Source organism: Akebia trifoliata, chromosome 6, assembly GCF_017979445.1.
Source record: "Akebia trifoliata isolate Shusen 1 chromosome 6, ASM1797944v1, whole genome shotgun sequence".
Classification (NCBI taxonomy): Eukaryota; Viridiplantae; Streptophyta; class Magnoliopsida; order Ranunculales; family Lardizabalaceae; genus Akebia; species Akebia trifoliata.
In genome coordinates this window covers 8,619,158-8,640,067 of record NC_141380.1, presented here as the reverse complement: position 1 = coordinate 8,640,067, position 20,910 = coordinate 8,619,158, and the positions used below count along the sequence as shown (strand labels likewise).

Genomic DNA, 20,910 nt, shown 5'->3' with positions numbered 1-20,910 from the left:
ACACCCAAATTTGAGCGGGCCCTCGACGCAAAGTGCCTCAAAAATAGCAAAAATCGGAATGGGCTCCCAAGCCCAAACCTACCAAAAATCCAATAAATTTTGTCATCTTATTTTTAATAAATGGCCCAAGGCCTTTCACGTGGCCCACGGACCAAATCCCTTACCATCCTTCTATACCCAACTCAACTCAATCCAACATAAGTCCAAATCCATTATCCAAGCCTATTCAACTCGACCCAAACCCATTCCTATTCAACCAACAACCTAAGCCCAACCAAACACTCTACCCAAATCATTCAACCCAAACCCAATTCTCTACCCAAGCCCAACATCACAACCAATCACCTAATATGACACATGTCATCACCCCATCTCACCTCCCTCATCTAATCAACCAACCAACTCCATTACTTCTCTTCAAAAATTAATTCAACCCATAACCCTACCCTAACCTATCCTATCCATTCTCTCAAATCAAACACTTATAACCTATCACCCTCCCCTAATCTACTCCCATCATTCCCTACAAAACCTATCTCTACAATCTACACCTATACCCATCCTCTCAAATCAAACACCCATCCTTTCATATCAATTCATCTCAACCCTTCATTTCCACCCACTTTGACACATGTCATCATCTCCCTCACCCTCCCAAAATATCATCAATCACCCTCTTAAATCCTCCATTCTCTTAAATCAAACACCACTTAATCACAACCACCAATTAATTACCCCCTTTAAACAATCTCATCCTCTCAACCACTCTCATCAATTCCCCTCACCAAACACTCAACCTAAATGGGTTGGGTTGGATCCAACCCATTTGGGTTGTTAACCCCCCCTTCCCTAAATACCCTCCAACCTCCATCAAATTACACCCACCCTTCTCTTAAACCCCATACCATTCTATCACTTCTCAATCCTTCACCCTATTATACCCCTAAAATAACCCTCCAACTTCTATAAAAATCCACCCATTCTCCCCTTATAACAACTAATGAAAATTTGACCAAAAGACTCTAAAAAATCACAACTCCCCTCAACTCTCTACTCTTACTCTATTCTCAACATCCAACTCTCAACTCATCTTACATCTCACAACTCTCAACTCTCAACCTTCTCTCAAACAAATCAAGTAAGGAAGAAGAAGTCAAGGAAGGTCAAAGGGAGTCAAGGAAGGTCAAGGTGGGTTGACAAAAGGAACACCCCCTTCAACCCCCCTATTCTACTTTCCCTTTCTCCACACATTTGCACACACCACTATGGTCTAAATCACCAAAGGGCCCCTTCTTCATAAGGGTGCCCTCAATGATTTGGATCTATATCGAAAGCCCCTCACACTTGAGGGCACACAAAAAATGTTTTTTTTATTTTTATCTTCTTTATTTAAAAAAAAATCGAATCCGAGGTTACCACATTTCGTGGATGGAGTAGGGTGCCTAACACCTTCCCTACTCCATAAATGGACCCCCTTACCTTGAATCAAGGTTGGACCAAACATGCATTATCCAACGAGAGTCAACAAAAAATGTCAAAATGACATGTTTTTCAAAAATACAAATTCGGGTGACCATTCACACCCATTTCCGAAAAATGAATGGTGGCGACTCCAAAACACCCCAAAGTGGAGGGATGTTTCAAAAATGTTGAAAATCCCGTGTCCACAGCTTGGCGACTCCAGTTTGCCAACATCAGTTTGCCCGAGGATCATAACGAGCCCTCGTCCTCGGGTAAAGACTGTTTTGAGGGCTCCCTATCTTTACTAATGCATGATTGTTCTTCTTATTTCAGATGTCCGGAAAATAGCACTCAAAAATCAAAAAAATCAAAAAGTCTTCAAAAATCAAAAAAATCAAAAAGCCTACAAAAAACAAAAAAATCAAAAAGTTTTCAAAATCTCAAAAAAATAAATATATTCCAAAAACCAAAAAAAGAGTTTTCTCAGAATTTAAGGGGTTTGTCTCAATCGGATGGACCTTTGGACAGAACAGAATATGAAAAGGATGAGTATGACTTCGATCTCGAACTCGACTTCGATCTCATGGGAATTGAGGAAGAGTCTGAGGACGAAGTGGAATACCCTCCTAAAGAAATCAAGGACCTGTTAGAACGACATGAAAAAGGTGTTCAGCCAAACATTGAGGATACAGACTCGGTCAATCTCGGCACTGAAGATGACCCACGTGTTGTGAAAATCGGAGCCTTGTTAACCCCTCAGCAGAAAGAAGAAATGATTGAACTATTGCGTAACTATCAAGACATCTTCGCCTGGTCCTACAAAGATATGCCCGGTTTGGACACAGATCTTGTTGTTCATAAGTTGCCGATCGCACCTGGGAGCAAGCCGATCAAACAAAAGTTGAGAAGACTCAAGCCAGAATGGACACTCAAAATCAAAGATGAAGTGATGAAACAGTTTCAAGCAGGATTTCTCGCCGTCTCCACGTACCCCGACTGGCTAGCCAATGTCGTCCCGGTACCAAAGAAGGATGGGAAAGTAAGAATGTGTGTCGACTATCGGGATTTGAACAGAGCCAGTCCTAAGGATGATTTTCCATTACCACACATCGACACTCTAGTCGATAGCACAGCGGGGCATGGTATGTTCTCATTCATGGATGGTTTCTCCGGGTACAATCAGATTAAAATGGCAAAAGAAGACCAAGAGAAGACATCATTCATTACACCCTGGGGCACTTTTCATTACAAAGTCATGCCATTTGGACTTAAAAACGCAGGGGCAACCTATCAACGTGCAATGATGGCTTTATTCAACGACATGATCCACAAGGAAATGGAAGTCTACGTAGATGATATGATCGCTAAATCGAGCATAGAAGAAGATCATCTGATAAATCTCAAGAAACTATTCGACAGGCTAAGGAAATACAGCTTAAGGCTCAACCCAGCAAAATGTGTATTCGGGGCAACATCAGGCAAACTGCTAGGCTTCATCGTCAGTAGAAGAGGCATTGAGATAGACCCAGCAAAGACCAAGTACATTCTCGAAATGAAAGCACCGGTATCAGAAAAGGACGTTCGAGCATTTCTGGGTAGAATACAGTATATCAGCAGATTCATCGCGCAACTCACGCCTATTTGCGAACCAGTATTTAAGCTACTCAGAAAAGACATACCGAAAGCATGGAACGAAGACTGTCAAGAAGCCTTCGACAAGATAAAGAAATATTTGCTCAATCCACCAGTCTTGGTTCCTCCTACGCCAGGACGACCTTTACTGATGTATATCTCGGTGCAAGAAACGTCTATGGGCTGTGTACTGGGGCAACACGATGAGTCAGGCAGAAAAGAGCAAGCCATTTACTATCTCAGCAAAAAGTTCACTGATTATGAGGCAAAGTATTCGGCACTCGAGAAGACTTGCTGCGCATTGGTCTGGGCATCCCAACGACTACGCCACTATCTCCTCAGCTACTCGACCATGCTCATTGCTCGAATGGACCCGCTCAAGTATCTCTTCGAAAAACCAGCACTGACAGGTCGTACTGCGAAATGGCAATTACTATTATCTGAGTTTGACATCACCTATGTCACTCAAAAGGCCATCAAAGGGCAAGCCATCGCCGACCACTTAGCCGAGCATCCATTGCCTGATTACGAACCATTGAAGACAAACTTTCCTGACGAAGCCATATTGCTCACTGAGATTGAGGATGATGACGAAGAACCAGGCTGGAAAATGTACTTTGACGGAGCAGCAAATCAAAAGGGGAACGGAATAGGAGCAGTACTGATTAAACCAGATGGGTCCCACGTGCTAATTGCAATCAGACTGAAGTTCCAATGTTCTAACAACGAAGCTGAATACGAAGCATGCATAGCAGGGTTGAAAGCAGCACTAGATCTTGAGGTAGATGAGATCGATGTTTTCGGAGACTCGAGCCTAGTAGTCTATCAGACAACTGGAGAATGGAAAATCCGAGAGCAGAGATTGATCCCTTACCATGAGTATCTCGAAGAGCTAAGCTCATGCTTCGATAGAATCTCATTCACTTATATGCCGAGAGCTAAGAATCAGTTTGCTGATGCACTAGCAACGGTCGCTTCCATGATCAGTATCTCAGAAGATTTAATCATTGACCCTATTGAGATTGGACTTCAAGATGAGCCAGCTTACTGCCTACCCGTCGAAGTTGAAGAATCTGAAGAAAAGCCTTGGTACTCAGACATCAAAGCCTATCTCGAAGACGAACTCTCCCATCAGACGCAACGTCTAATCATCGAAGGACTATTCAGAAGCTAGCAGGCCAATTCTTCCTAAGCAATGACATTCTGTACAAGAAATCACATCATGAAGTCCTACTCCGATGTGTGGCAGAAATAGAAGCAAAACGACTGATCGAAACCATACATGGTGGAGTCTGCGGACCCCACATGAATGGTCACATGCTTGCTAAAAAGATCATGAGAATGGGATATTACTGGACAACAATGGAAAGTGATTGTTATCAACACGTCCGTAAATGCCATCTTTGCCAGATCTATGCCAATAAGATCAACGCGCCACCATCAGAATTGCACAACATGACTACTCCCTGGCCCTTCTCACTCTGGGGCATGGACGTTATTGGACAGATTTCGCCAAAAGCTTCAAATGGGCATCGTTTCATCCTAGTCGCTATCGATTACTTTACAAAATGGGTAGAGGCCGCTTCTTATGCCAATGTCACAAGGAGCAGTGTTCTGAAGTTTGTTAAGAACAATATTGTCTGCAGATATGGGCTTCCCAGCGGGTTAGTGACAGACAACGCCAAGAACTTCAAAAACAAGGACATGATCAAGATGTGCGAAGACTTTCAAATCACTTATCACAATTCTGTACCGTATAGACCCAAAATGAACGGAGCAGTTGAGGCCGCCAACAAAAACATCAAAAGAATTATCGAGAAAATGGCAGTCACTTACAAGGATTGGCACGACATGTTGCCTTTCGCCCTTCACGCTTATCGGACTTCATTTCGAACTTCAACTGGGGCAACTCCGTACTCATTGGTGTATGGAATGGAAGCAGTCTTACCCGTCGAGGTCGAGATTCCCTCCCTCCGGATCCTAAAAGAAGCAGAGTTGGATGAAACAGAATGGGTTCAAGCCCGATTTGATCAACTAAATCTTATAGAGGAAAAACGTCTCGCAGCTATTTGTCATGGCCAAATCTACCAACGGCGAATTGCACGGGCTTACAACAAGAAAGTCAAACCTCGGAATTTCTCACCAGGAGACCTTGTCTTGAAAAAGATCTTACCGATACAAGAAGATGCTAGAGGAAAATTCAGACCAAACTACGAGGGACCATTCATTGTGCAGAAGGTAATGACGGGAGGAGCTTTGATCCTTACAGAGATGGATGGACAAGTCTTCCCTCAGCCGATCAATGCTGACACCGTTAAAAAATACTACGCTTGAGATCTGACCCTGAGATGACGAAAGGCCATCTTTGCTATCCCAAACAAACTATCTAACCCTAGTCAACCCCTTTGAGCCATCACATTCATTTCTTAACCCAAGACTGGGGCAAGTCAACGTTACAAAAAAAAAAAAAAAAAAAAAAAAAAAGAAAATCAAAAAGTCAAAGTACTCCTGGCCCGCATGAGGATAAACTGTGAACGGCTAAAATACAAAAAAATTCAAAAAAATTCAAAAAACTCGGACACTTGATCTGAGCTCGACCCAAATCTCCAGCCTAAACAAGTTCGAGAGACGCTGGGAGGAGACATAGATCACTTTTCGAAACAAAAATAGACGAACCCCATGTCTAGCCCACTTTAGATAAACTCAGACCTTAACCTCTTTTGTACCTTTCCATTACACTTAGCCTTGGCCAACATTTCGTCCCACCAAAAGTCCTTTCAGATCAGGGAATGTTCTAAGGTATCATAATGACGGTGGCAGCACCAATGATCTTGCGACTTGGTCCGGACCCCAAAGTCTTGCTAGTTGTTGGAAGATTCGAGAAGGGAGTCCAGGTCGGATATTCGAAAAAAGAGAGTACTCGAAGTGTAGAGTAATTGATCTCGCGGCTCAACTTGAGTTGTCGAGCCACGAATAGTCGTCAGCAAACTCGAGAGGGGAATCTAGATCTGTTACTCAAGAAAGAGTACCACTACAAGAGTAGAGTCGCCGATCTCGCAGCTCAACTTGAGTCACCAAGCCACAAAGACACAGAGGCTCCAAACAAGATTTGCAATGTAAAAATCCAAAAAAAAAATACAAGCATAGTCTGAAAGGGCATAGTGAAAACCCGAAAGGGCGCTATGAGTAAAAAAATCAGACTATGGCAAGATCAAAGCCACCGGCATGATGAAAACCCAAAAAGGCATCGATGCGCAAAAATGTGGAAACCGGGTCTGGTGAAAATCGTAACTGGCACCAGGGGCAATAAGGGGATAAAACAAAAATAAAAAAAAAAAAAAAAAAAAAACAACTCCTGGCCCGCATGAGTATAAACTGTGAACGGTGAAAATTTCCCAAAATCCCAAGTCCCATGCTCAATCGATATTTACCCAGTACTGGGGCACTGGGGATGACTCTAAAAAGAGCCTGAGAATTGCTGACATTTATATCCTCAGTATTTGGCAAAAACACAAATATCATCGAGATAACAAAGGTCTTTCGAAAATCTTCATATTTTGGATCTACGATATCAATTCGACAAAGACAAATCACCAAAAATTCAAATGCTTTCAAAACTACTATTTTGGCCAATGATGAAAAGTCTAGGACTTATTCGAACATCATGTTTTCAAAGCAATAGATACACCTGAGGCCAAGTAAGTAAAAAACCTATTTTCTTTTCATAAAAAAAAAAAAAAATTTTTTTTTTTGTGCCAATCATGCATCTCTACGAAAAATGGAGAAATAATCAAATCTCTCTTCCAAGGCACAAATTCGGGCAGCTTTCCCCATCATTACCACCTCAGTATCCGAAACATCATGACTCACCAGGGAAAACGTGAAGGCATCAGAACAGAGACCATGAGCAATCCTCCCCCTGAGATCACTTTCCAGGCCTATTGAGGGGAACCATTGTGGGTACATAACCTTAATCATGCTGATGAGATTCTAAAGATGAGTACATTCAAACATTCCCAAGGAGGATTGAGCCAAAACCATTTGGATTGAAATCAGAAGCTTCTCGAGAAACTGCCGTTGTTATCATGAATCACATTAACCTTGTTAATATCCTTATGGATGTGAATCAGTGGCCCATCGTGTTTTCTAACATTGTTTCAAGAGCAATGACTCTTGAGGTCGTACCAACAGGCTAGTAGAAAACTATAATGGAGCCCTTCAAGTGATAACAGCAGAATTTCAAGTCCCTCCACCTCTGGTTTCGACTTGAGAGAGTTTCTTTGTAAGGTATTGTAAACAACATACCGAGGGGATTAGCTTGTGTTCCAACAGCAAAACTCTCTCTTGGACCAGTGACAGCTGTTAACAACCATATTGCATGTGGTCCAACGACAGCAAAACTCTCTCTCGGATCAGTGACAGCTGTTAACAACCATATTGCATGTGGTCCAACAACAGCAAAACTCTCTCTTGGACCAGTGACAGTTGTTAAGAACCATATTGCATGTGGTCCAGCGACAACAAAACTCTCTCTTGGATCAGTGACAACTGTTAACAACCATATTGCATGTGGTCCAGCAACAGCAAAACTCTCTCTTAGATCTGTGGCAACTGTTAACAATCATATTGCTTGCACCATTGAGAATCAAATGCATCATTACAAAAAAAAAAAAAAATCAAAAATCAATAAAAATAAAAAATAAAAAAAATCTCGAAAAAATAAAAAAAATATATAAAAAAATTGAAAAACAGCATTTTTGCAAAAGCTCAACTCATTTGTCCAAGACTTGTTAGAAAACTCCCGTTTCAAAGTTTTTCTCTAAACTACCACAAATCCGAGACCTCACACGAGCTCCGCGCCACGAGGTCGAGGAAATCAAAAGGCTCACCCTGTCAGACCCCGTGCTTGGGTAGCCACTTCTTACCATCAAATTCATCAAACCAAATCAGTATTTTCAAAACTTGTCTGAGCAAAATCCTCGGGCCCGTACAAATCAGGGTTTCGTCTATTCTTTGCAGTTCTTTGCACGCAAATCCTGCAAAGAGGGGCAGCTGTAGACACCCAAATTTGAGCGGGCCCTCGACGCAAAGTGCCTCAAAAATAGCAAAAATCGGAATGGGCTCCGAAGCCCAAACCTACCAAAAATCCAATAAATTTTGTCATCTTATTTTTAATAAACGGCCCAAGGCCTTTCACGTGGCCCATGGGCCCAACACCTCATCACCCTCCTACATTCATCAATCCAACCCAATGCAAGTCTAAACCCATCCTTATCCTACCCACTACCCAAGCCCATTCAATTCAACCCATTCAACCTAAACCCATCCTTATCCTACCCACTACCCAAGCCCATTCAACTCAACCCAACACATTACCCAAGCCCAATTCTCTACCTAAGCCCAACATCACAACCAATCACCCAATATGACACATGTCATCACCCCTTTCCACCTCCCTCATCCAACCAACCAACTCCATTACTTCCCTCCAAAAATTAATTCAACCCATAACTCTACCCTAACCTATCTATCCATTCTCTCAAATCAAACACTTATAACCTATCACCCTCCCCTAATCTACTCCCATCATTTCCTACAAAACCCATCTCTACAACCTACACCTACACCCATCCTCTCAAATCAAACACTCATCCTTTCCCATCAACTCATCTCCACCCTTCATTTCCACCCACTTTGACACATGTCATCATCTCCCTCACCCTCCCAAAATATCATCAACCACCCTCTTAAATCCTCCATTCTCTTAAATCAAACACCACTTAATCACAACCACCAATTAATTACCCCCTTTAAACAATCTCATCCTCTCAACCACTCTCATCAATTCCCCTCACCAAACACTCAACCTAAATGGGTTGGGTTGGATCCAACCCATTTGGGTTGTAAACAACCCATTTAACCCCCCTTCCCTAAATACCCTCCAACCTCCATCAAATTACACCTACCCTTCTCTTAAACCCCATACCATTCTATCACTTCTCAATCCTTCACCCCATTATACCCCTAAAATAACCCTCCAACTTCTATAAAAACCCACCCATTCTCCCCTTATAACAACTAATGAAAATTTGACAAAAAAAATCTCTAAAAAACCACACTCACCTCAACTCTCTACTCCTACTCTACTCTCAACACCCAACTCTCAACTCTCTCAACTCTCAACCTTCTCTCAAACAAATCAAGCAAGGAAGAAGAAGTCAAGGAAGGTCAAAGGAAGTCGAGGAAGGTCAAGGTGGGTTGACAAAAGGAACACCCCCCTCAACCCCCCTCTTCTACTTTCCCTTTCTCCACACATTTGCACACACCACTATGGTCTAAATCACCAAAGGGCCCCTTCTTCATAAGGGTGCCCTCAATGATTTGGATCTATATCGAAAGCCCCTCACACTTGAGGGCACACATCAAATGTTTTTTTTTTTTTTATTTTCTTTATTTAAAAAAAAAAACCGAATCCGAGGTTACCACATTATGTGGATGGAGTAGGGTGCCTAACACCTTCCCTACTCCATAAATGGACCCTCTTACCTTGAATCAATGTTGGACCATATACCCTATCCTACGAGAGTCAACAAAAAATGTCAAAATGACATGTTTTTTCAAAAATACAAATTCGGGTGACCATTCACACCCATTTCCGAAAATGAATGGTGGCGACTCCTAAATACCCCAAAGTGGAGGGATGTTTCAAAAATGTTGAAAATCCCGTGTCCACAGAATTGTTTTTAAGTTAAAACTCTATTAGATAGAATTATTATTTAATTAGAATTCTATTATGACTTTTGGTCTTATTTGATTGGCTTTTAATATTTTGACTTTGGTCTTAGTTGATTGACTTTTAATATCTTGACTTTAGTCTTGCTTAATTGACTTTAATTTTGACTTCAGTCTCACTTGATTGACTTTAATACATTGACTTCAGTCTTGCTTAATTTACTTTAACTTTTTGGAGACCCCTCCTCCATTATTTCTTTAATTCTTTGGACCCCCAAATGGAGGGGTCCTTAAAGAAATATCTCACGAACCCTCAACAATTTTGCCTAAGAGCCTGATTGATCGATTTTTTAGGTTCAAAATTTTAAATTAATTTCATTAATGTTTCACTTTAATTATTTAATATTTTATTTATTAATTTCGAATTTTTTTATTATGAAAATTATGAAATTACCGTTTTGCCCCCGGAGAGGACTTTTCACGTTTTAAGTCAGTTTTTAATGTTGTAGGATGTTTTAGAATCGATTTTTCGTAAGGAATTCAATGAAAATATTATTTTTTTTCATTTATGAAGTTTTTTGTGTGAAATGGTTGTGAACTTTATGAGGGGTATTTTCGTAATTTTGTCGAATTCTTTTAAAATTGGTGAAATGATTTATTTGGTTTCAATTTGTTATTTTATGTATTCGAGAGAATTTTTCTAAGCGTAATGTAGGCTCTAGGGTTGTTTTGATGTTAGGGGTATTTTGATAATTTGGTAATTTTTTAGTAATTTTTATCGTAAAGATTATTTTTGTCTGAAAGATGATGATTTCTATTTTTGGGGTCGTATTTTCCTAGCGTAGCGTGATTTCTAAGGTTTTATCAGTTCGAGATACCTCATCCGGATTTCTGAAACACATCTGGTAACAAAATAAAGCAATGGAATACACATCCATCATTGGGAATCATTGCGATCGAGTTGACGAGTTGATTAATCAGGCGGATGCAAAAATGGGGTGTCTACACTAGTTCTCCATTGCTTATGTCTTGATTGGTTGATCTTAATTCTATTTTTATATCTGAATGGTTGTTTTGATTTGAATCTTATAGATCAATTTTGATTTGAAATTTTTGTTTGTCGATTAATTTTAATTTTAATTTAATTGGTTGATTGAATTTTAATTTTAATCCGATTGTTTGATTGAATTTTAATTTAATTTTTGTTTGATTAGTTGATTGAGTTTTGTTTGATTGATTGATTAAATTTAAATTTGATTTCATGGATCGATCAAATTTTTTATCATGTTTTTCGAATAATAGGGTCTCTAGGTCAAAGTTGGACATTGATGGGCATTTCAGTCATTTTTGTGATTTCTTACAAATTTCTATATTTTCATCGATTTGAGTCCCGTTAGACTCAAAATCACATTCTGAATGCAATAGAGGTACTTTCAAGATTTTTCGTGGTCCAAAATTCATTAGGAGTATTTTCATCATTTTGGTGATTTTTCAAATTTTTACGAATTTTGGCGTGAAATTTCTTTTAGCTCCAACATGATTATTTCTAAATTTTGAAGTCATATTTTCCTATCATAGTGATGTCTCTAAGTTATCAAACTGTATGGCGAATGTAAACGTACGTGCTTGCTAAATCAGGTGTAAAGTATAGCGATCTTAAGTGTGTGTTAATTTCTATATTGAGTCGTCATGTGTAGGAAAGATGAAAGGATTAAAAACAAAAAGATTGGGGACAATACTTACAAGCCTTCGAGTGTTTTATGATTATCATTAGAAATTTACGGTAACTAGGTGACGAATTGTCAAATTAGGCAGATGCAAAAATGGGATGTCTACAGATGCTCCTATTTGACAGAAGGTCGAAGCAAACTAGATGGCCAATCTATTGTGGTAGATAGTATCACATCCGAATACCAAAGCTAGTGACAACTCATTTTGCAGTATAATTTGACAATTTGTCAATGCCTTCAGATCCTTAAGGGTAATCTCTCTTAAGACTTAAAAATGTCAAATCCTTGAATTTTAGAAAATCTCCTTGACTAATGCAAATGCAATTAGAGTGCACGTGTTTAACAGTGTAATGATGATTTTGAAAAGGCGCACCTCTATTCTACGCATTCATGGTAGGAAGATAATAAACTTAATAATGAAAAACTACATAAAATCTGATCAAAATCTTAGAAAATTATGAATTCAAAATTGAATAAAACTAAGTAAAATCTTAGCATAATTTGAATATAACTGAGCATAATTTGAGAAAAATCTCAATGGGGTCTGAGCATAATCTGAGAAAAATCTCAGCGGGGTTTAAGCTTAACTTGAAAAAAATCTTAGTGGGGTTTGAGTATAATATGAGCATAATCTAAACAAAATCTGAGAAAAATCTTAACGGGGTTGGAGTATAATCTGTGAAAAATCTTAGTGGGATCTAAGCATAGCTGAACATAATCTGAGCAAAGGTTGAATGTCTTACTTTTCCTAGCTTGGGTGAAAGAGTGACGAACTTATTTTTTTTGGAGTCTTATTCTACCAACTCGAAGTGAAAGAGTAATGAACTATTTTTTTTTAGCCAAAATAAATAGGAAATTGACAATACTTTTGAAAAGATTTGAATTTTATAAAGGTTCGGTCAACATTTTTACTTTCTTTAAACCTTTGGGATTTTCCAAAATTGTTGTCAAGAAGGTAACTTTTAAGTTGAGGTTAACCTTATCCTTTATGATTGAAATTGATTAGGTTTCAGACTAAATGCCCCTAGTCTAACAAGGAATATTGCATTTGAGATCATTGAAAATCATTTGAAATTGAATACCCCTAGTGTAATGGGGAGAACCACATAGTTTAAAAAAGGGAAGTGCCTTTATTATAAAAGTTTGAAATCTTTGGTTACTATATAAGTGTAATAAAGGCTTAACTTTTAATTTTGACTTTTTATATTGAAGATTTTGGAGTCAGGTTTAAAGAAATTGGAATAAAATATTTCCTTTTGAAATTCATCACAGAATCTTTTCTTTTCTCTCTATCGATTCACTTAGGAACGTGAAGCTCTTCAGATCAATCATAAATGAGATATTTGTATCCACTGAGTTTATATTTGGTTCAAATTGGGTATTGATTGTACGATGATTAATTGTTTGCCCCAAAGTCGATGAAACTTGGCCATCTGGACTTTCAATGTTTTGTCTTGTACCGCCTTTTAGATTATCACCTTTACTGAGATTTCTTTTTGATTGTTTTGATTTTTGCTTAGATTGCCCTTTCAGATTTTCGATCTAGCAAGCATGCTCAAACTTTTGCCTAGATTGACTTTTCAAAATTTTGATCTAGCGAGCTTATCATTTTTTCTTCACTTTAATTATTATCAAGACTATTTTTTCAGATTTTCAACCTTGCGAGCTTGCCTTAATTTTTGCCTAAATTACCCTTTCGGATTTTTGACCTAGCAAACTTTTTTTTTATTCTTTTGAACTTCTGGAGTTACTGCCTGATCATGCTTGTTATTTTCCTCAACTTTTTTGTGCGGTACTTATGTGAACTTCCATAGGTAGGCTTAGGAGTAGGCTAAGAAAAAAAAGGGAACTTGAAGCTCAAAACCCAAATGCCCCTTGTGTGGCATTTTAAAAAAAACATTTATAACTTTATTCCCCACTTTGTTTGTTGTTTTTTTTATTTTTTATTTATTTATCTTTCTTCATTTTTTATGGGGAATATATATATATATGGTCGAGCCTAACATGACTTCTTAGGTTGCCTATATACCCCAATTATTTTTAGGATCAGACCAAAACATAGTTTAAGTACATTCCCTTCCCTAGGTTGGGTGATTGGGTTGAAAACAAGATAATTCTTTTTAATTATATTTACTTTTTGAAAAAAATTGCAAAGGGTTAAGAATGGAGATATTGAATTAGGTAACAGGAAAATTAGTTCGATCGAAGGTGACCTCCATAGATATAATACCACTCGATCTAGCCAAGGTTGATTGATTCTAGCATTTTGGCATTATTATGATTCTTGAAGTCTAACAACTTTTTCAAATAGTCTTATCTTGGTGATGAAAGAACTTTTCCTATTGGATTTACATTTTCTTTATTGGGTTAGAGACAATTATTCGATTTTCTTTAAAAGCTAAATTTTCAACTTACATGTCCCGCACCTTCACTTTCTTATTGAAAATACAAGTGACTCATCTTGCACTTGCGATAAATCAAATTCGCTTCCAACGATTGGCTTTCTATTAATACTTTAAGAAATGAAACTTCCATTTCAAAACTTCCTCTCATACCACATAATAGAGGGCACTAAGTAACACAAGTCAAAATTTGCCATCTCGAAGGTGATAAAGATAATTTCTCATACCAATCTTGGTGTGTCTCATACATTTTCATAATGATGGTATTAAAATTCTTGTTAGTTGCCTAAATAGTAATCTACTCTAGGTGCCCTACTATTTTGAGAATTCCAACATAACCTCTCCTCCAATTATGTGATTCTATTTTGATTTTGTATGTGATGTTCTCATTTCATAGGACGAGTATCTATTTCGTGTTGGACAACTTCCAAGCTTACCCAGCATATTCTCACAAGACCATGCAAACAAGTTTTTTGAATTCTATAAACAAATTCATTATCTCCTCGTATTCCTCTGTGGATAAGTTAATTCCAATATGAATTTCTTGGGAATTATTTTTTTTCAAGGTCAATGACTTTCACTTCCTTGATTAGAAGTTGTGCTCGACCTTTTTTTTCTTGTTCAAGTAATGTGAATAATTCGGGAGGAGGTTCCTTATTATAGGATCCTCTCATAAAGCAAGATTATTAGTTAATTCGTTAATACGCTCGAGGCATTTCATACAATGTTTCTATATTGATGTAAGTTATTAATATTTTTGTTGAATGTTTATTTATAATATTTAATATTTTTTACACTCTAATAAATTATTTGTATTTTACTATTTGAATACAAGCAATATGTCACAGAATGGGTCTCGTAATCCAAACTCGAATACTCCCGAGCTACATGATTCATTGCATGACCATTGAGCTTCTTGATCTGGATTATCAAGGCATAGAACTACATCTTTCCAATCGATAGATGCACCATCTTCTTTGACACTAATGACAAATTGTGCTTCTTCATCTTTTTGCCAACGACGTCGTTTGAGCTTCAACGGGCATGGACAATGCATCGATTAGAATTCAATTGCCTTAGCTACACTTATAGGCCGTTTTTCTATGGTGAATGTTTCACCTCTATACTGTTCTTGGAATGGAGTACCCACCCATATACTTGATCTCATTTGGCATTTGATCTAGGTAATTGTTATTTATTTATAATATTTTTGTTGATGTTAACTTTTATTTACCATATCTTTGTTGTTTAATTTGATCAATTTGTTTATTTTCCTTCTGAAATTTGTCGAATCAGTCGGGCAGACCCGAAAAGATAGTTTCCACTAGAACTTGAGCATTATAGAGTACCAAAGTTGAAAGTGGCAATCATTAGTGCTAAGCTTGCAGGCATGTCAACTGTAGTAGAGCTTTTGGATCAAGGCCATGAGGTTTAATCCTTACTCTCTTTTTGTTTCTTTTTGTTCACTATTCAAGTATAAGATTTTCATATGCTACAAAATTTTCTTTTGGAAAGAATAAATATTTTAGTTGCTAAATTAGATGCATTGTTAACATTAGGCATGGCATCTGTTAAAGTATTTTCCCATTTGGCCCATTGTACTCCACACCACAATTCTATTTTAGCTTGGTCATTCTTTCAAAATAAACACGGTTATCTATTTGTGTTGAATTCATTCCAAGCTATTAAAAGAATTTGAATTTTCCTTAAATTTTGCTCATTTAAATTCCTAATTAATTCCAAGAAGTTTAATTCAACATTGAAAGTGTGCTTTCCTCTCCGACCCTTACCTTTGGCTGCATACAAAAATTTACTTGTGAAGGATCATACACGCACTTTTGTAAATAAATGGGGTCAAATTGGTGGTATGCTTCTCTCATTTTTTAACTCATTAAAGTTTTAGTTTTAAGACATTTATGTTTAAAACCTTAGATTACTTAATTTTCTTACATGCAACTTAAATTTCCATACAGAAATTGATTTCCAGTTTCCAGTGAGAGCCCCTTTACATGGAATTAAAGCATTTTTGTCTACAAATCATTAAGGTAATGCCCTTATGTGTGCTTTTATGACTGAATATTTTGTTGTGTTGATTTCTATTTGCATACGGAACATCTTTTTTCAATCTGTCATTCAGTAGTATTTAGTTTTTAGCATTTACTTCGTTGTCCCTTTTTTAATTTGTCTCATTGTGGTTTTTCTAATTGAAGTAAAACACCATAACACGAGTTTTTCTTATGTAATTTGATCTGGATTTGATCATTTTTATCTAACTCTTAACTGTATAGGTGGCTATTGCTTTGCTTGCAAATGTATATATATTTAAGAAAATGAGACTACATGTTTTGTTTAGATTAATGATAAAATAATGAATAAAAAATAAACTTTAGCAAGTAATAATCAATCCATAGAGACAACGTTGATCCAGCGATTCTTTCAACTCAAACCGATTGGAATTCGAAGTTAATAAATTAAAATAGTTTTTAGGAAGAAATTTAAACTAAACTAAAATGAAATATAGAAACTATAAAAGAAATGTTAGATCAGTCATATCCATCATAGCATTAATCTTAAATAAAATAAATAGTGAATATTTTTTTATTTCAATCTACTTAGACAAAGCTAATGCCCATAGATCGGAAAGTGAGTCTGATTTAACTCCAATAATAATCAAAGATTATGCTTCCCTTTTAAAGAAATAAATAGTAAAATTCTACATCAAACTACAAAAAATTAAGTATGATTTAACTTAACCTTATCTAAGATTAAAGTCATTAGAACTTACGATAATTTAAAATAATTTCTAATAATTATTAATCAAAAGTGAAATACATAAGAATATAAATCAACATGGATTCATATGTAAGTTTTAATTAAAACAATCATTTGGCTTCATTGATCTCTCTAACAGAAGTTTAACCTAGAAACATCACAAGAACAATAAAATAGAAAAATAAGAGAGATGAGAGAAAGAAAAATTATCTTCTTTTATTGATCTTGATCTGAAACTGGCAACGTCTCTTTACAATCTTGAAACTAAGAAATAAAGAAAAAAAATATGAAAATCAAAAATTAAAAGAACAAAATAAGAAAGATTGATCTCAGAGGAGATGAGATGATCTTTGGCTCTTATCGAGTCTCTTATTTATAGAGACCAGATTAGGATTTCTAAGGTTCGGAAACCTTCTGTAAATAAAACAATTTCAAAACCTTACTTCAATAGGAAGTATTTGTAGCTGCCAAGCTCTTACACAAAGCTCAAGAAATTATCCACCGACACTATTGCGCCGCCCAAGTTAACTAAAGCACCATGGTCCATGTGGGCCCAATGGGCCTGTATTTTGGTCCTTAGTCTTATTTTTGATCATGGATTGTAGTAGAATTTTTGGATTTTTCTAATTCTCCTTGAAACTTTGTGACTTTCCCCTGTTACACAAATAATCTCAATTAGGTCCGAAATACATACTTTAATGGAAATCAATACTAAATATGGACTAACAATGAATTATAACTAATTAGAGGATTTAATATATAATTTACTCGTAAAATCTATGTAATTAGGGTTCTAGAAATCAATTTCTAGACCCTAATCACTACAGTTCTTCTAGGTATGTGCTTTTCATGAAATAATCGACAATTGAAAATGATTACTTTTTTTTTCTATGTGATGTTGAGAATTTGATTTTTAGTTCTTTAGCACTTGTTCTTCAATTTCACTATTTGAGCTATGATAAATGCGTTCGTAAAGAAGATACTCATTATAATACTTTTTCTTTGATAAATGCTATCATCTTTGACAAATAACCCATTATTTTTCTCCTATTATAACTGCTCTCAATCTGCAAATTAGGTTATTTTTTACTCCATACCTGTTTTTTTTTTCTCTCATAATATGTGTTGCTTTTATATTTGGTTGACAGCCATTATAAAAAATTGTGTGCTGAGGCAGTTTTAGTTCTTTTTCTACTATAACTTCCCGCACTTCTCAAATTGTGTGATGTGTATGTTTTATTTCATACTTTTCCCCCTCTCGCTTGTTTTGGTGTTTGGTTAAAACTCATTATAGAAAATTATATGTTGAGGTTAGCCTTTTTTATCTTCTTTGTCAGTCTGCTTAGTTGAAGAAACTGCATGAATCATGGGAAGAAAATCCCAATATCAGATTTCCAATCCTTGAGCAACAATTAGTTGTTTGTTTTATTAATCCCCCACCGACCCAACAAAAGCACTTTTCACGTGAAGTTTGCATAATTCTGGTTTTAATGCTTATACCATTAGTCTCAGAATTAACAAAAAAAAAAAAAAAAAAGATTTAGATTTATGCAATCTTTTGCATTACCTTAGACATTTTAGTTTCTTGTTCTGCAGGGTTTTGCATCCTATCCTTCAAATGAAGCCATTGATACTGTTGAGGTTAGCCCATTTTAATTTCTTGTTCTGCTAATGGATGCACGTTATTACCGCTACTACTCCTTGCACTGTTATCCTTTAAAATATGAGTTTTTCTTAGATTTTGATTTTATGTTTTCTAGTTCTGCTTTGAAATATCATGGGATAACAGGTAATAGTTGTGTTACTTATAAAAGAAAATGCTCTCTGAATTATTATGGAATTCTTAGTACTCTAAGAATGTACACATGCTATGGAAAATAATTCTTCATGCCGTTTATTTATGCTGATGGAGTCATCCAACATATATCCTTATATGATGATCTTTTGCTAGGTCATCTGTTGTTTTCTTCGTAAAGTTATTCTCTAAGCAAATGGTTATAAATGATAACAACTTTCGATGATCTCAGTTAATCCTTCTTTCAATTCTTTAAATGGTTCTGTCTCTGAGGTTCATTTTGCTCAACTCTCCAAATTAGAATATTAGCACTATGTGAAAACTGGAAAATTCGACAGAAAAAATTGACGGGCCAATGCCTAAAAATTTTAGAGACTGAATTTTGATGGTCTAGGACCGTCGAAATTCTTGATGTTCCCAGATTTGACAGCTTAGACATGTCGAATTACATCCTTCATTCATTTGACAATTTCGGTCCGTCGAAAAAAAAATTTGACAATGAAAAATTTGATGCCAATTCGACCTCTTGGTTTGTCAAATTTTATGAAATTTGACGGCCCAAGACCAACAAATTTGGGCTTTTTTCACATTGTGTTGGGTATGAAGTTCAACTCTTTGGTTCTGAAAGTTTGATCTGATTGGGTACCTCCTTTCCAACTGTAATATTTGCACTTCATCTTACAAAATAGGATCCCAATTTCCCCATTGGCTCTGAAGACAAACTACAGTTCTTGAGTGGTTGGATATAGCCAATGCAAGCATTTCAGATTCCATTCCAAACTAGTTTGGGAACCTCTCTAGACATCTGTACTTCTTAAATCTCTCTCACAATCAGATCCATGGCAAGGTACCAACTTTTATGGTGTCAAACAGAGAACCTTTGAGTCTATTTTTGAGTTCCAGCAAATTTGAGGTATGTGCACGTCAACCAATTGAACGTATAAGTATGTTGCCACTTAAGCCAAGTTAGATTAACTGCTTTTATTGATTTATGAAACAAGATACTTCGCCTATAAAAAGAAAAAACTTGTTTGACACAATTGTGCACATGTAGCTGAAAACAATAGAAAAGTCCATACATGTTACCTTATCTGATCATTGGCTTGTTTTCGTTACTATATTTCTTTGTAGAGTAAGATAATTATTTGTTTTTGGTTAATTTAAAACTTGTATTTTGGTCAGTAAATCCTCATCTAACATTAGCGATTGTTACAGGTGAGCCATGGAAGCTTGAAATGGATTATCAAGTAAGATGGGAAGAAGCTTGGTTTAAAGTATTTTGTTGGTTCTGGGTTGACATTGGTTTTACATATTGACTGCTGCATTTTGCTATTAAAACTTAGGGTACAAATAAGTACGTAAGTCCACGAAGAGCTGTGCTAAGCATCCAAGGTTTCAACCTGCAAGGAACAACCCAAGTTAAGTGTTTTTCCCAAATGACTCAGAGCTAAGGATGAAGCCTATCAGATTCTGATCAGAAATAGAGTTTCAAATGGCATCTTTGTTCTACTGTCCGTTACTCCAAACCTCACTGATTTTCAGATTCTTATTTTCATTCGGATTTGCCAATTACTAAGTAAAAGAGAGATAGTACTTCGAATCAATTGCTTCAAATTTTATTAAGTGAGCTGCAACGTCTTCTTGATCCCATCCCAAATTCTTGAACCACCGTAATTGTTATTGACAGACCACCAATCACCATTGCTTGCATATTTATTTTTTTGGATCGATCCAAAGGCGCTTCCAATTGAAAATAAGCCTACATAATTTTACCTGGCTTTATGAACATCATTCAAAGATAACCACCCTTCAATTTTGGTTAAGAAACATTTTCCCATCTGAACATATGCATATTCTTAGTTTCTCCATTATTTTGCCATAAGAAATTTGACAAAATGTCTTTCTATTATACCCACCTCAGATTTTGGAATGGGTAAAAATCGAACGCAAATAGATGGGCATGAACCTAACACATTTTAGAAACGTCAACTTGCCACCTTCCGAGAGAAGCTTTGATTTCCACCGTTCAATGTTCTTTTGAATTTTCTCCATATGAGGACTACAGCTTTCTCTAGTTAAACGAGATGTGGTAAGGGGCACCCCCAAATGATGAGATGGAAGCCGAACTACTACAAATTCCAGAACAATATTCACAGCAAGTTTACAAGATGGAAGAGCATTAATTGCAAGATAGAAATGCTCTTTACTGCATAAATTATTTGACCTGATATTCTTTAATACTCATCTAGGATGACTTTTGAAGGAAAAAAAAATGTAACTACCCATTTAGAGTGTAGAAGTTTAACAAAGCATGTTTGTTTCATAGGTTACCCTCCACATTTAACTCTTATAAGTTAATGAAATATGATCCGCAAATTAGTCATCT

General features: G+C 36.6%; 1 long non-coding RNA gene across 1 annotated transcript; it reads left to right on the top strand.

Moving 5' to 3' along the window:
* Window positions 1–14,759: 14,759 nt before the first annotated feature.
* Window positions 14,760–20,172, top strand: LOC147400092 (uncharacterized). Its single transcript, XR_015179179.1, has 6 exons — window positions 14,760–15,141; window positions 15,254–15,386; window positions 15,931–16,002; window positions 18,326–18,370; window positions 19,740–19,771; window positions 19,868–20,172. It is a non-coding gene; the product is annotated as an uncharacterized LOC147400092 (long non-coding RNA).
* Window positions 20,173–20,910: the final 738 nt, after the last annotated feature.